The following is a 13,054-nucleotide window of genomic DNA, read 5'->3' as shown; positions in this document are numbered from 1 at the left end:
CTTAATTTTAATGATGACCGACAATGATGTAATCCAGATGATGTGCACTTTTTAAAAACTTTTTATTAGTCTGAAATTGTCGCGCAAGCGTCAACTCAAGTTAATCGCTCTTAATAATACTGTTTAAAAAATGTACACAGCTACCTGAGCTTTGTTAACAACTGTAAACATGTGTACTGACGACACTAGTTTAGGACGGTCCTTTTTTTTTCTTTTCTAATTTGTTCTGATAAGCTCCAAACACCACGTGCTAACCAGCGTGTGGAATCTATTAAATAGCTTGGGCATGTTGCGTAGGATCTATTAACACTGCATGTGCAATTCAAATGAGGTACAGGCAGCAGTGTTTAAATGAGGATTTTGCGTGTATTACATAGCTTTCACCATGGAGACACTCATTTACTGGCCATTCATGTTATACTGCATCTCCTACCTGTGGTATTTTGCAACTTAACAAGCAGCAGACATCTACCACTTTTTAGGGGAATTTTAGAAGCAGTCCGGTGTATCTACAATGAAACCCGTTTTTTTGTGCTCCGCAATTCCCTCACGAGAGAGAGGCTGCACTTGAAAAAAATGCATACGTCAAAATTTTTTTTTAAATATAACCTCTATGTTAAAAAACATCCTTCAACAATTAAAAAAATAAAACGCCAGCAGACACCAAAACGCACCCAGCATGCAACTATAAAAATTATAAAAGAATGTTGCTGACTGGACGATATTTCTAATATATATACATTTTTAAATTTTAGACAGACCATGCAAATATTTTGAAACGCACACATTTTCTCTTTACTCGTCTGTCGTTGCAGCGCGAGCACCAATTCTGCAGCCGCGTGCATAACTGTGTCAGTTTGCATGTACTTTCATGCACACTAAATAAAACGCTAGGTGATGAGTGTTGATTAATCATATTGGGTCGGTTGTATAATAAAAATGGCCTCTTCTCCTCCCAGTATTGCTGGTGTTTTGCATATATTTTGATAAAATAACAAAGCCAAGAGACGCAAAACGACATGTACACCTTATTCTGCTCCCTTAACAGACGCAATCAACTTTGCACAGGCTTAGTAGATCAGCGTTGCGTGTGCTATCAAGTTTGCACTAGGGTTGTACGGTACTCTGGTACTAGTATAGTATTGCGGTACTAATGAATCAAAAATGGTACTACACAGAGTATGAAAAGTACCAATTTTTTTTTTTTACAGGCATGACAGCGCGTCGTCGTCAAGTCGTGACATTGCTGGTTTTACGAGCAGAGGAGCATGTTTGGCAGCGCACAATCAAGGGTACTTACAAGCGGACACAGTGTGTAGAAAGAAATGGGAGAATGGAAGCATTTTGGCCTAAAACCTGACAGTAAAGGTGAAGCTATAACACTGAAACGCCCACTTTAAAATATGGCTAGCTAGTTAGCGGCTAATATCCATCCGCAATGAGCAGTGTTTTAGCTACTTCTAAATCACTAATCCTCGCCTCCATGGCGACAAATAAAGTACGTTTCATACAAGTATCATCCCTGCAGGACGAGGAATAGCTAAACATGATTTACTACACATTATAGGAAGATGCAATAGCTCACCGCCGTCACAATGTAAACAAAGACCATAGGTGGATCTACACGTGACATCCACTGTAATGATACCAAGTACAAGAGTGAATGTAGTCGGTACTACTATGATTAAATCTATGATTTTTATCGTCACTAAATATTTTTTCTTTTCTTTTGTTTAATTCATATTCATAAACTCAGGAAATACGTCCCTGGACATGTGAGAACTTAAATTATGACCAATGTATGATCCTGGAACTACTTAGTATCGTATCGATACTGTAAAGTATCAAACAACAGAAGAATACGTGATTATTACATTTTGACAGAAGTATTGTAAGAACATGTTGAAACAGAAAATTAGCAGATCCATCCATCCATTTTTTACCGCTTATTCCCTTTGGGGTCGCGGGGCGTGCTGGTACACCCTGGACAAGTCGCCACCTCATCACAGGGCCAACACAGCTAGACAGACACAACATTCACACTCACATTCACACACTAGGGCAAATTTAGTGTTGCCAATCAACCTATCCCCAGGTGCATGTCTTTGGAAGTGGGAGGAAGCCGGAGTACCCGGAGGGAAGCCACGCATTCACGGGGAGGACATGCAAACTCCACACAGAAAGATCCCGAGCCTGGGATTGAACCCTGACTACTCAGGACCTTCGTATTGTGAGGCATATGCACTAACCCCTCTGCCACCGTAAAATGAGCAGATATCAACAGTAAATTGGGGCGGCATGGCGTACTGGGTAGAGGGCCGTGCCAGAAACCTGAGGGTTGCAGGTTCGCTTCCCACCTATTGACATCAAAGTCGCTGCCGTTGTGTCCTTGGGCAGGACACTTCACCCTTTGCCCCCGGTGCCGCTCACACTGTTGAATGAATGATGAATGAATGATTGGTGATGGTCGGAGGGGCCGTAGGCACAAACTGGCAGCCACGCTTCCGTCAGTCTACCCCAGGGCAGCTGTGGCTACTGATGTAGCTTACCACCACCAGGTGTGAATGAATGATGGGTTCCCACTTCTCTGTGAGCACTTTGAGTATATAACAATAGAAAAGCGCGATATAAATCTAATCCATTATTATTATTATTATAAATAAACAAGTTGATTAATAATTAATAATCAATTTTTACCGCTTGTCCTTTACAATGTTGACAAAATAATAGAATGATAAAGGACACAATATATTACTGCATATGTCAGCAGACTAATTAGGAGCCTTTGTTTGTTTACTTACTACTAAAAGACAAGTTGTCTAGTATGTTCACTATTTTATTTAAGGACAAAATTGCAATAATAAACATATGTTTAATGTACCGTAATATTTTTTGTTAAAATAAAGCCAATAATGCAATGTTTTTGTGGTCTCCTTTATTTAGAAAAGTATTGAAACATATTTTGGTACCAGTACCAAAATATTGGTATCAAGACAACCCTAGTTTGCACGTGTTTTAGTACACGCAAGCAAGTAAATCAGCAAATAGTTGAGAAAAAGCAATCTTTGAAATGTTGGTTGTTGGAGTGATCTGCTGCTTACCGCAATTACAACATAAGTTCTGTTGCTGCTGTGCTGTACAATAGATTTGTTAATAACCCACAATGCGGTCAAAGAAAGCAACCTTTTTCTTCCCAGTTTCTCACGCACTCTAAATATTTTTCAAAGTATTACATAGATCAGATCTGGGCAAATTAAGGCCTGTCCCAAATAATTTTTTTACATCTGTAGGATGGAAACTGCAGCTGCCATTATGATGTGCAGTGATGTTTTCAAATGACCGTAAGTCTTGAACTATACAAAGTATCTCAATGGTTGGAATCTGCGCTTTTGCATGATATACTAGTTACTATGGTAATCTAATTAGTTACTATGGTAATCTAAGTCACAGCAGCTCAGAGGACGCACCAAGCAGTGTGGGTGGGGAGCGTTTTCAGGGCGAGCCTGAAAATGTGGGTGTCAGGGACAGAAGCGGAAGGAGATTTTTACAACAAAGTTCTAAAGCTTAGTGATACATCAGATTGTAGGTGTTTTGTTTTTTACCCTTCACGTTCATATTTGTTGCCTTTCGCTTGATTGTAAAATATGTCGATCGAGAGGGGGTGTGACATTCATATGGTGTCAATATTCAGTGTTTTATCAATCATAGTAAATCCCACATTCGTTATTACCATGTACATTGGGGGTGTCTCATTCAGTAAAAAAAATTAAAATTCTATTCCGTTTTTTAAGGCGGTCTTAGAATAACATTTTTAGCAATCAATCAGACATTATTGTGATATTTTGTATTAGTGTTCCTAAAAATAGATATAGCGGCCCTCAGGCACATTTTTTTTCTCTAAATGTGGCTCACGAGTCAAAATAATTGCCCAGGCCTGACATAGATAATTATTACCCCTTTCCAATTGACATCTCAACTTCATTGCAGATATAGCAAAAAAAAAAAAATCATAATTACAGGTTTTTTTACAGAAAATTATAATTTATTTCAGAGTGGCCTCACATTGAGTGACATGTGCGGCATTTGGAACGTCCCCCCCATAAAACGATTGTAATTGAGTATGAGCAAAAAAAATGAGCGCTCGTGCTTGTTTCACAGCATTGACACAACCATGACAATTAATCATTCTGTTCTGTGTAAATATTTGCCAATTCCTTACACAGACAGGCCACTTACGCTGGCGGCCATTCTATCAGCGCAGTCAGCGACAAGCTCGAAGAGGAGGAGAGTCTTATCCCAAATCACAGGCCTTTGTTTGCAGCTGCGGTGACATATTCATGACTGGGGCCATAATAGTCAGATCGTGTTATATCCCCCGGGGAGAGCACAGAAAATGGTGTCACATCCAATTACCGCGGCACACTGTAGCGGTAAATCAAAAACGTGTGCCGCCATCGCTCCTATCTTAGGGTTCACACACACACACACACACACACACACACACACACACACACACACACACACACACACACACACACACTCTTGACTGTATGTATTTGTTAGTGTAGGCTAACGCTTTTACGCCTGATCCGTCGCACGCAAAAAGGTGACAATTTGTCAAACATGCACCCCTGCTGTGTTACCAGCGCTATTATTTTTTATGACAAAAACACTACGGAAAGTTCTCGCACAGCTCAACGCCCGATACGAAACACCTGCTGTAACTTTGGGGTGTTTAGCTGAATCGCCACAAAACTTGGTGCAACTTTAAAGATCAAATTGAAACAAAAGTATTGCTCCTTCAGCAACAAAGTGACATACGCTATCATCAGTATCATCCGTGATACTCACTGAGTAAACCTGTGAATCTTTGGGCACTGCACAATTCGATTCGATTCTTAGGAGTAACAATTCCGTTTAGAATCGGTTCCTCGATTGAAAATCAAGACTTATATTAGGAGCCAGTTCTATGATCAACTACAGTCATCCATAAAATACATAAACAGCCGTGACAAATTGCTATGTTACCGTATTTTCCGGACTATAATGTCACAAACTCGCATGGCCACAGTTGTTGTGACCCCGAGATGCAGGAACCAGGAGGACGAGGATCAGGTACGAGAATTTTAATATGATAAACAGAGAGGAAGGAGTCTTGCATGTAACAGTTCAAACATAAATCAATCCTCGAGTACCGAGGAGCGCACAAGATAGGCATAAATAGGAACATGCTGATTGGCAGCAGGTGTGGACCGGCTGCCAATCAACAGCAGGTGAGGGAACAAACACAGCGCTCAGCGGGACAAGCAGGAAATGGAAACAAAATAAGAGCACTGATAGGAAGTAAATACAAAACAAAGAAGCACAAATAGAAATGAAGTGACAGATCGTCACATACAAGGCGCGCTTAAAATCCTTTCCCCCCCTGAAAACTCGACAGTGTGCCTAATGTTATGAATAAGTTTGGTTGAGTTTACCCACCTTGAAGCAATTTTATTTGGTACATGGTGTAATGATAAGTGTGACCAGTAGATGGCAGTCAAACATAAAAGATACATTTAGGCTGCACCGTTTGATGTGCTTCAACATACGAGTATTTTATCATGTGTGTGTGAGGTAAGACATATTATCTGGCGTTTTGTTTTGCAATATTATGCAAAAGCAACTTTTCTTACCTTCTAGGACCTGCTGATCTGTATTTGGGATCTGCATAAATCCTGAAAAATTGTGCGCGTCCCGCCTTTGTAGTACGTGCCTACACAGTATTCAACAAGCTTATTTTTCTCTATCTTTTTGGTATGGGACATTCATCCTTCGCTGCTGCCATTTCTAATATAAAGTAGTGTAAAGTTTGTACTTACATCTGTCAGTAAACTCGCCATGAAGGCGCTAAAACATACCAGTTTTATATTATTCAACCAAGGAACTTAAGTTATTAGAGTTCCGGTCGGACGTTTTTTCACGGGACACATTTCCGGTGGTGGTCTCCGGATGAGAAGATGTTTCTCTTTTGTTGATTGAAGTAAGGTCTGAATGTCATTAAAACAGTTAGCTCCATCTTTTGACACTTCTTCCACTCCCGTCCTTGCACGCTACACCGCTACAACAAAGATGACAGGCAGAAGATGTGAGCCACGTAAATAAGACCGCCCACAAAACGGCACATCACGAAGCGACTGTCAGAAAGCGACTTAAAAATGATCTGTAACATAACAACATAATCTATGCAACATATTGACCAAATAACCACCCTTACATGTTATGTAGACCACAGGGAAGTGTTTTACAATTAGAAAGAAAAAAAACAAAAACAAAAAAAAGACTCCTTTAATGCGCCCTATAATCGCCTTATATAGGTAAACAGATAAATAATAGACCATTCATTGGCAGTGTGCCTTATAATCCGGTGCGCCTTATGGTGCGGAGAATACGGTACTTAAAAGAAAACTGTTTTGTTGAATAACATTCTACCCAAACCTTTAATAAAGTAAAATACAAATAAGGCAACAAGAGAAGTATCACACACTTCTCTTTTGGAGAATAAATCCTTACAGCACATATTAAAAAGTTAAAGTACCAATGATTGTCACACACACACACTAGGTTTGGCGAAATTTGTCCTCTGCATTTGACCCATCCCCTTGTTCACCCCCTGGGAGGTGAGGGGCATATGGGCATCTGTACTGTCAAAAATGTTTCTTATCATCAATGCAGATGAATGATATCCAACTGTTATGCCCCTTCAATGATTCAGAGTTTCACTTTGTATCTGAGTTCTTGGAATGTGTATCCTGTATCAAAAACTGGTTATCCTCAAATTTCCTCCAGATAAATTCTAACAAAACGGAAACTCTGATAATTGCTCCCGATAAAAAGATCCCCCTGATCAAGAACTCCGTTGGTGCTCTGGGTGCATCTGTAAAAGCAGCCTCACTGTCGTCAACTGACCAATAACTGTTTTTATCTCCTCAGAAATATTTCTAAAGTAAGAAATTTGCTTTCAAATATAGCTCTCTGAATGATCAGTCACACGTTCATTTAATCTCGTATTGACTATTGCAATTCTCTCCATTCTTTTCAACAAGTCAACGCCAAAGAGACTTCAGACTGTACAAAAAGCAGCTGCCAGACTTTTGACCGGTGCACCCAGAACAGCCCATATCCCCCCCATTTGATCCAGTCTTCATTGGCTTCCAGTCAAATGCCACATTGAGTTTAAGATTTTAGTCCTGACTTTCCGTGTGTTGCATGGTGGGGCCCCTCAGTACATCACGGCCTTGTTATGCCCCCACTCTTCAGGGCACAGCCTCTGGTCTTCAGGACAGGGTCTTTTAAATATCCAAGAAACTCATTTTAAAACCTGTGGAGACCTGGCATTTCAGGCTATAGCTCCCAGACTCTGGAACAACTTGTCCCAGAGTCTTGTCCCTCCGTAATCTTGACTGTGTTGACACTTTTAAGAAACATTTGAAAACTTCTCTTTTCAGTAAAGCTTTTAATTAATGCACCTTTTAACTATCATTTTTTATTCACTTTGTATCTTTTTTATGTTGTTTTCCCCTGTTGTTTTAAATGAATCGTTGTTTTACTTCACCTATGTTTTGTACTGCGCTTTGTGATTTTATCTGTGAAAAACGCTTATTAAATAACATTTACTTACTTACGTCAACAATATGATTTGCCTCAGTGGCTGGACAGGACAGATTAAAAAACAAAACAAAAATGTGTAAATTTTTTACAAATATATATTTTTTATCGATTAATAATCATTACAAATAAGAGTCACAATTCATTTTAAAATTTAAAAAATTGACACACTAATACAGGGATGCATGATACAAATTTTATGTTAAACCACGTTTATCCACAGTGCAGGAAAGAGTGCTACTGTCACCCATTTATAGAGCTAACAGTTCTGTGTGTGCAATAGTATTAAAAGTGTTATTATTCCTCATTTTTATTTCGTTACTTTCTTGTATTACTTTTAAATTCTTTCATTCCATCTTTTAAAGTCAAATTAATACTTTTGGTGTGTATGCAAATTTTACAAAAAAATTGTTTTTAGTAAGGGCCACATTGCAATTATGTCTGCCCTCAGAGGGCAACTATTAACTGAATATTATATACATATATATATATATATATATATATATATAGAGAGAGAGAGAGAGAGAGAGAGAGAGAGAGACAGAGGGAGAGGGAGAGAGGGAGAGAGATACACATATATGAATATACACATATAATTGCCCCGTTAAACAATTTGCATGGGCAATTCTGTTTTATTGTTATTAAATAAATAAAAAATATTCAATCTAACTGACCAGAAAAACTGCGAGGAGTATCTTGTTGCATTATCAAATAATTTTAGAAGATATGCAAATGCATGTAGTATAAAAAATAAAAATAAATGTCAAAATTGAATCAATACATTCACCTAAAAATTGCGTTATTGGCGAATTTTTCCTGCCTTTTGTGAGCCACATAAAATTACGTGGTGGGCCAAATAAAATGATGTTGCGGGGCACATAAAAACGAGTAAGTGGCCCAAATAAAATGATGCAGCTTGCCAGATAAAATGAGGTGGCGGTGCCAGATATGATGAGACGGTGGGCCTAATAAAATAATTTGGCGGGCCAAATGAAGTCAAGTGGCAGCCAAAATAAAATGACCTAGCAGGGTGAGATAAAATGATTATTCGGGCCACGTAAAATGATGAAGCGGTCCAAAGAAAATGATGTTGCGGGCCAGATAAAATAATTTGGCGGGCCAAATAAAGTCAAGTGGCAGCCAAAATAAAATGACCTAGCAGGGTGAGATAAAATGATTATTCGGGCCACGTAAAATGATGAAGCGGTCCAAAGAAAATGATGTTGCGGGCCAGATAAAATAATTTGGCGGGCCAAATAAAGTCAAGTGGCAGCCAAAATAAAATGACCTAGCAGGGTGAGATAAAATGATTATTCGGGCCACGTAAAATGATGAAGCGGTCCAAAGAAAATGATGTTGCGGGCCAGATAAAATAATGTGGCTGGTTACATAAAATGATACGGCTGGGTTACATAAAATTATGTGGCAGGCCACATATAACAATATGGCTCTTTACATAAAATGAGATGGCACCACTTAAAATAATGTGGCGGGTCCAGATAAAAATATATGGCAAGCCAAGCAAATTGACATAGCGGTCCCAAATAAAATGAGTGGCGGTCTAGAGAAATTTATCTGGCAGCCAGATAAAATGTTCTGGCAAGCCACATAAAATGTAGTGGTGCCTGGTCAAAAGGATGTGGCGGCCAAGTCAAAATGATGTGGCGGGTCACATAAAATGATGTGGCGGACTAAATGAAATTATGTCGCAGGTCAGATAAAATGATGCGGCGGGCCATTTAAAAAGATGTGGCCCCCAGGCCTTGAGCTTGACACCTGTGTTCTAAAGCACTTTGAGCACAACCTAAGGGGGGCGCCACGTTTAGTCAACATGAAGAAGCTCCATAACGGTGGAATAAAATTATGCCTTTTATGTGCAGAAGAATAGATGCTGGTGGTTTGTTGGTTAGAGGGCATCTTAGCCCTGTTTCACCCCAAAGCGGTGCAACAATCCTGCCCAATAAAACAAGCAGCCATCCCCAGGGCCACTCCCTCAAGCCTCTAGTCAGCGCTTGTTTTTGCACCATTTATTTAGTGTGACACATCTCCAATTAAACCGCGGAGGCTGCTGCATTGCCCCCCCATAACTACCTCTTATACCTCCCAATAGGCTTTCTGTCACACAGCGAGCACGGCTCGGTCGGGGTGGTGTGTGTGTGTGTGTGGGGGTGGGGGGGGGGGGGGGGGGGGCTAGGAGGGGGGACAGAGTGGAGAGAAAGATCACGTCTTGCCTGCCAGTTATGATCATAGTGTCATTTCACCCCCTCAGTGGCATCCACCGTGAAAAGGTGTGTGGAATTATAATGATCAAAATATTGAACAAGATAATCATCCCTGCAGCATGTTTGTTCAGGTGTCACCGAACCCAAAATCAGGGGCATCCAAACCTTTTCCACTGAGGGCCGGGTATTGGGGGGACACTTTGATGCATTTTCTACAGTAAAGATACTAAAACCAAATCAATGTAATGTACAAAACCCAAAACAAGTGAGGTTGGCACGTTGTGTAATTTGGAAATAAAAATATAATAAATTATTTGAAAATCCTTTTCAACTAACATTCAATTGAATAAACTGCAAAGACAATATACAGTGGGGCAAAAAAGTATTTAGTCAGCCACTGATTGTGCAAGTTCTCCCACTTAAAATGATGACAGAGGTCTGTAACTTTCCATCATAAGTACACTTCAACTGTGAGAGACAGAATGTGAAAAAAAAAATCCAGGAATTCACATTATAGGAATTTTAAATAATGTATTTAGTTGTGAAAGGTTTCAAAGTGTGGTTGTTTGCTTAGCTATGTGTTAGCAAACCTGCTTGCTCGAAAGCTAGCTTAGTGGTTAGACTAAAATATACATTAATAAGAGATATAGCAGACCTCTGTCAAGGCTAAATTGTTGAGAAAAGTGAAAACATGTTGAGATATTTATCTATTTGTTAGCTAGCTAGCTAGCTAAATCATTGAATAGCTAGCAAGCTAGCTAAATCATTGAATAGCTAGCTAGATAGACAGTAAATAAAATACTTTTATGTTATTTTTTTGTCCATCTATTCAGTAGTTTACCAGCCAACTCTCTAGAAAGCCCGCTTGAAGTCAAGACCTAACCGTTGACAAAAAGACGGAAAAGATTAGAGTATTAAAGATTTTCGGTCCGTTCATTACTTAGCTAGCTAGCTGGTCATTCATTACCTGTTTAAAGTTGGCTCCCCTTATAATTGCAAATATCAAAATAACATGTTTGTTTTTACATTTGTGCTTTTATGTTTTGTAAGTTATTGTAAAATACATTTTTCGACTAAAGAAGACTAAAAGCATAGTTACCATCCATGCATCCATCTTGTTCCTACCGGGGTAGGGGCTGAAACCTATCCCAGCTGCACTCGGGCGGGAGGCGCCAAGTCGCCACCTCATCGCAGGGCCAACAAAAAGTAGTTCCCAACAAGCGCATATTATTACAAGAAGCTCTCAATAGTTGCTGTATCGCTTGATATTGTAATCAATGGCATATATGTTTCTGCATAGGTGTTATCATAGATACAGTATACGAGGTAATTTAGAAAGTGTCTTTATTTTTTTCTCAAGCCGCTGCGCTATAAACCTTCTGGAGAAGTTCCACCTTACACTCTGAAAAGTACGCACATTGCTGCACTTATTTTACATTTTGCTATGTTGCAGCCAAATTCCAAAATGGAATTGTCATTTTTGTCTTCAAAAGTTTACAAACGCCCCATAATGACAATGTGAAAAGTTTCGTTTACTTTAAATTTGCCAACTTATATAAAACATAAAAAATAAAAAATCACATTTTCATAGTTATTCACAGCATTTGCTCAATACTTTGTTGATTAACCTTTGGCAGCAATTACAGTCTCAAGTCTTTTTGATTACGATACCAGTCTAGTACCCGCACTCTTTTGCTATGAAGCCATGCTCTTGTAACACGTGGCTTGGCATTGTCCTGCTGAAATAAGTAGGGGCGTCCATGCAAAAGATGTTGCTTGGATGGCAACATATGTTGCTCCAAAACCTGTATGTAACTTTAAGCATCAATGGTGCCTTCGCAGATGTGTAAGTTAGCCATCCCTTCGGCACTAATACACCCCCATACCATCACAGATACTGGCTTTTGAACTTTGCGCCTATAACAGTCCGGATGGTTCTTTTCCTCTTTGGTCCGTAAGACACGATGTCCGCAGTTTCCAAAAACAATTTTAAATGTGGACTCGTCAGACCGGAGAACGCTTTACCACTTTGCATCAGTCCATCTTAGATTAACGTTTCTGGGTGTTGTTGATAAATGGCTTTCGCTTTGCATGGTAGAGTTTTATCTTGCACTTACAGATGTAGCGACCAACAGTAGTTACTGACAGTGGTTTTCTGAAGTATTCTTGAGCCCATGCAGTGATATCCTTTACACAAAGATGTCAGTTTTTGATACAGTACTACCTGAGGAATCGAAGGTCACGGCCTTGTGCAGTGATTTCTCCAGATTCTCTGAACCTTTTGATGATATTACGGATCGTAGATGGTGAAATCCCTAAATTCCTTGCAACATGTTGAGAAATGTTGTTCTTAAATTGTTGGACAATTTGCTCACGCATTTGTTCAAAAAGTGTTGACCCTTGCCCCATCCTCGTTTATGAATGACTGAACATTTTATGGAAGCTGCTTTTACACCCAATCATGGCACCCACCTGTTCCCAATTAACCTGTGGGATGTTCCAAATAAGTGTTTGATAAACATTCCTCAACTTTTTTAGTCTTCTTGCTACTTGTGCCAGCTTTTTTGAAACATGTTGCAGTCATCAAATTACAAATGAGCTTATACAGTGGAGCAAAAAAAGTATTTAGTCAGCCACTGATTGTGCAAGTTCTCCCACTTAAAATGATGGCAGAGATCTGTAATTTTCATCGTAGGTACACTTCAACTGTGAGAGAAAGAAGGTGAAAAAAAATCCAGGAATTCACATTGTAGGAATTTTTAAGAATTTATTTGTATATTACCGTGGAAAATAAGTATTTGGTCAACCATTCAAAACTATCACTGATGGAAGGAGGTTTTGCCTCAAGATCTCACGATACATGGCCCCATTCATTCTTTCCTTAACACGGATCAATCGTCCTGTCCCCTTAGCAGAAAAACAGCCCCAAAGCATGATGTTTCCATCCCCATGCTTCACAGTAGGTGTGGTGTTCTTGGGATGCAACTCAGTATTGTTATTCCTCCAAACACGGCGAGCTGAGTTTATACCAAAAAGTAATATTTTGGTTTCATCTGACCACATGACATTCTCCCAATCCTCTGCTGTATCATCCATGTATCCATTTTGGTAGAAACTTAACTCATCGTGTTTGGAGGAGGAAGAATACTGAGTTGCATCCCAAGAACACCACACCTACTGTGAAG

This window comes from Nerophis ophidion, linkage group LG14 (assembly GCF_033978795.1).
Source record: "Nerophis ophidion isolate RoL-2023_Sa linkage group LG14, RoL_Noph_v1.0, whole genome shotgun sequence".
NCBI classification, from domain to species: domain Eukaryota; kingdom Metazoa; phylum Chordata; class Actinopteri; order Syngnathiformes; family Syngnathidae; genus Nerophis; species Nerophis ophidion.
The sequence above is the reverse complement of the archived record's forward strand: the minus strand, read 5'-3'. Positions refer to the sequence as shown.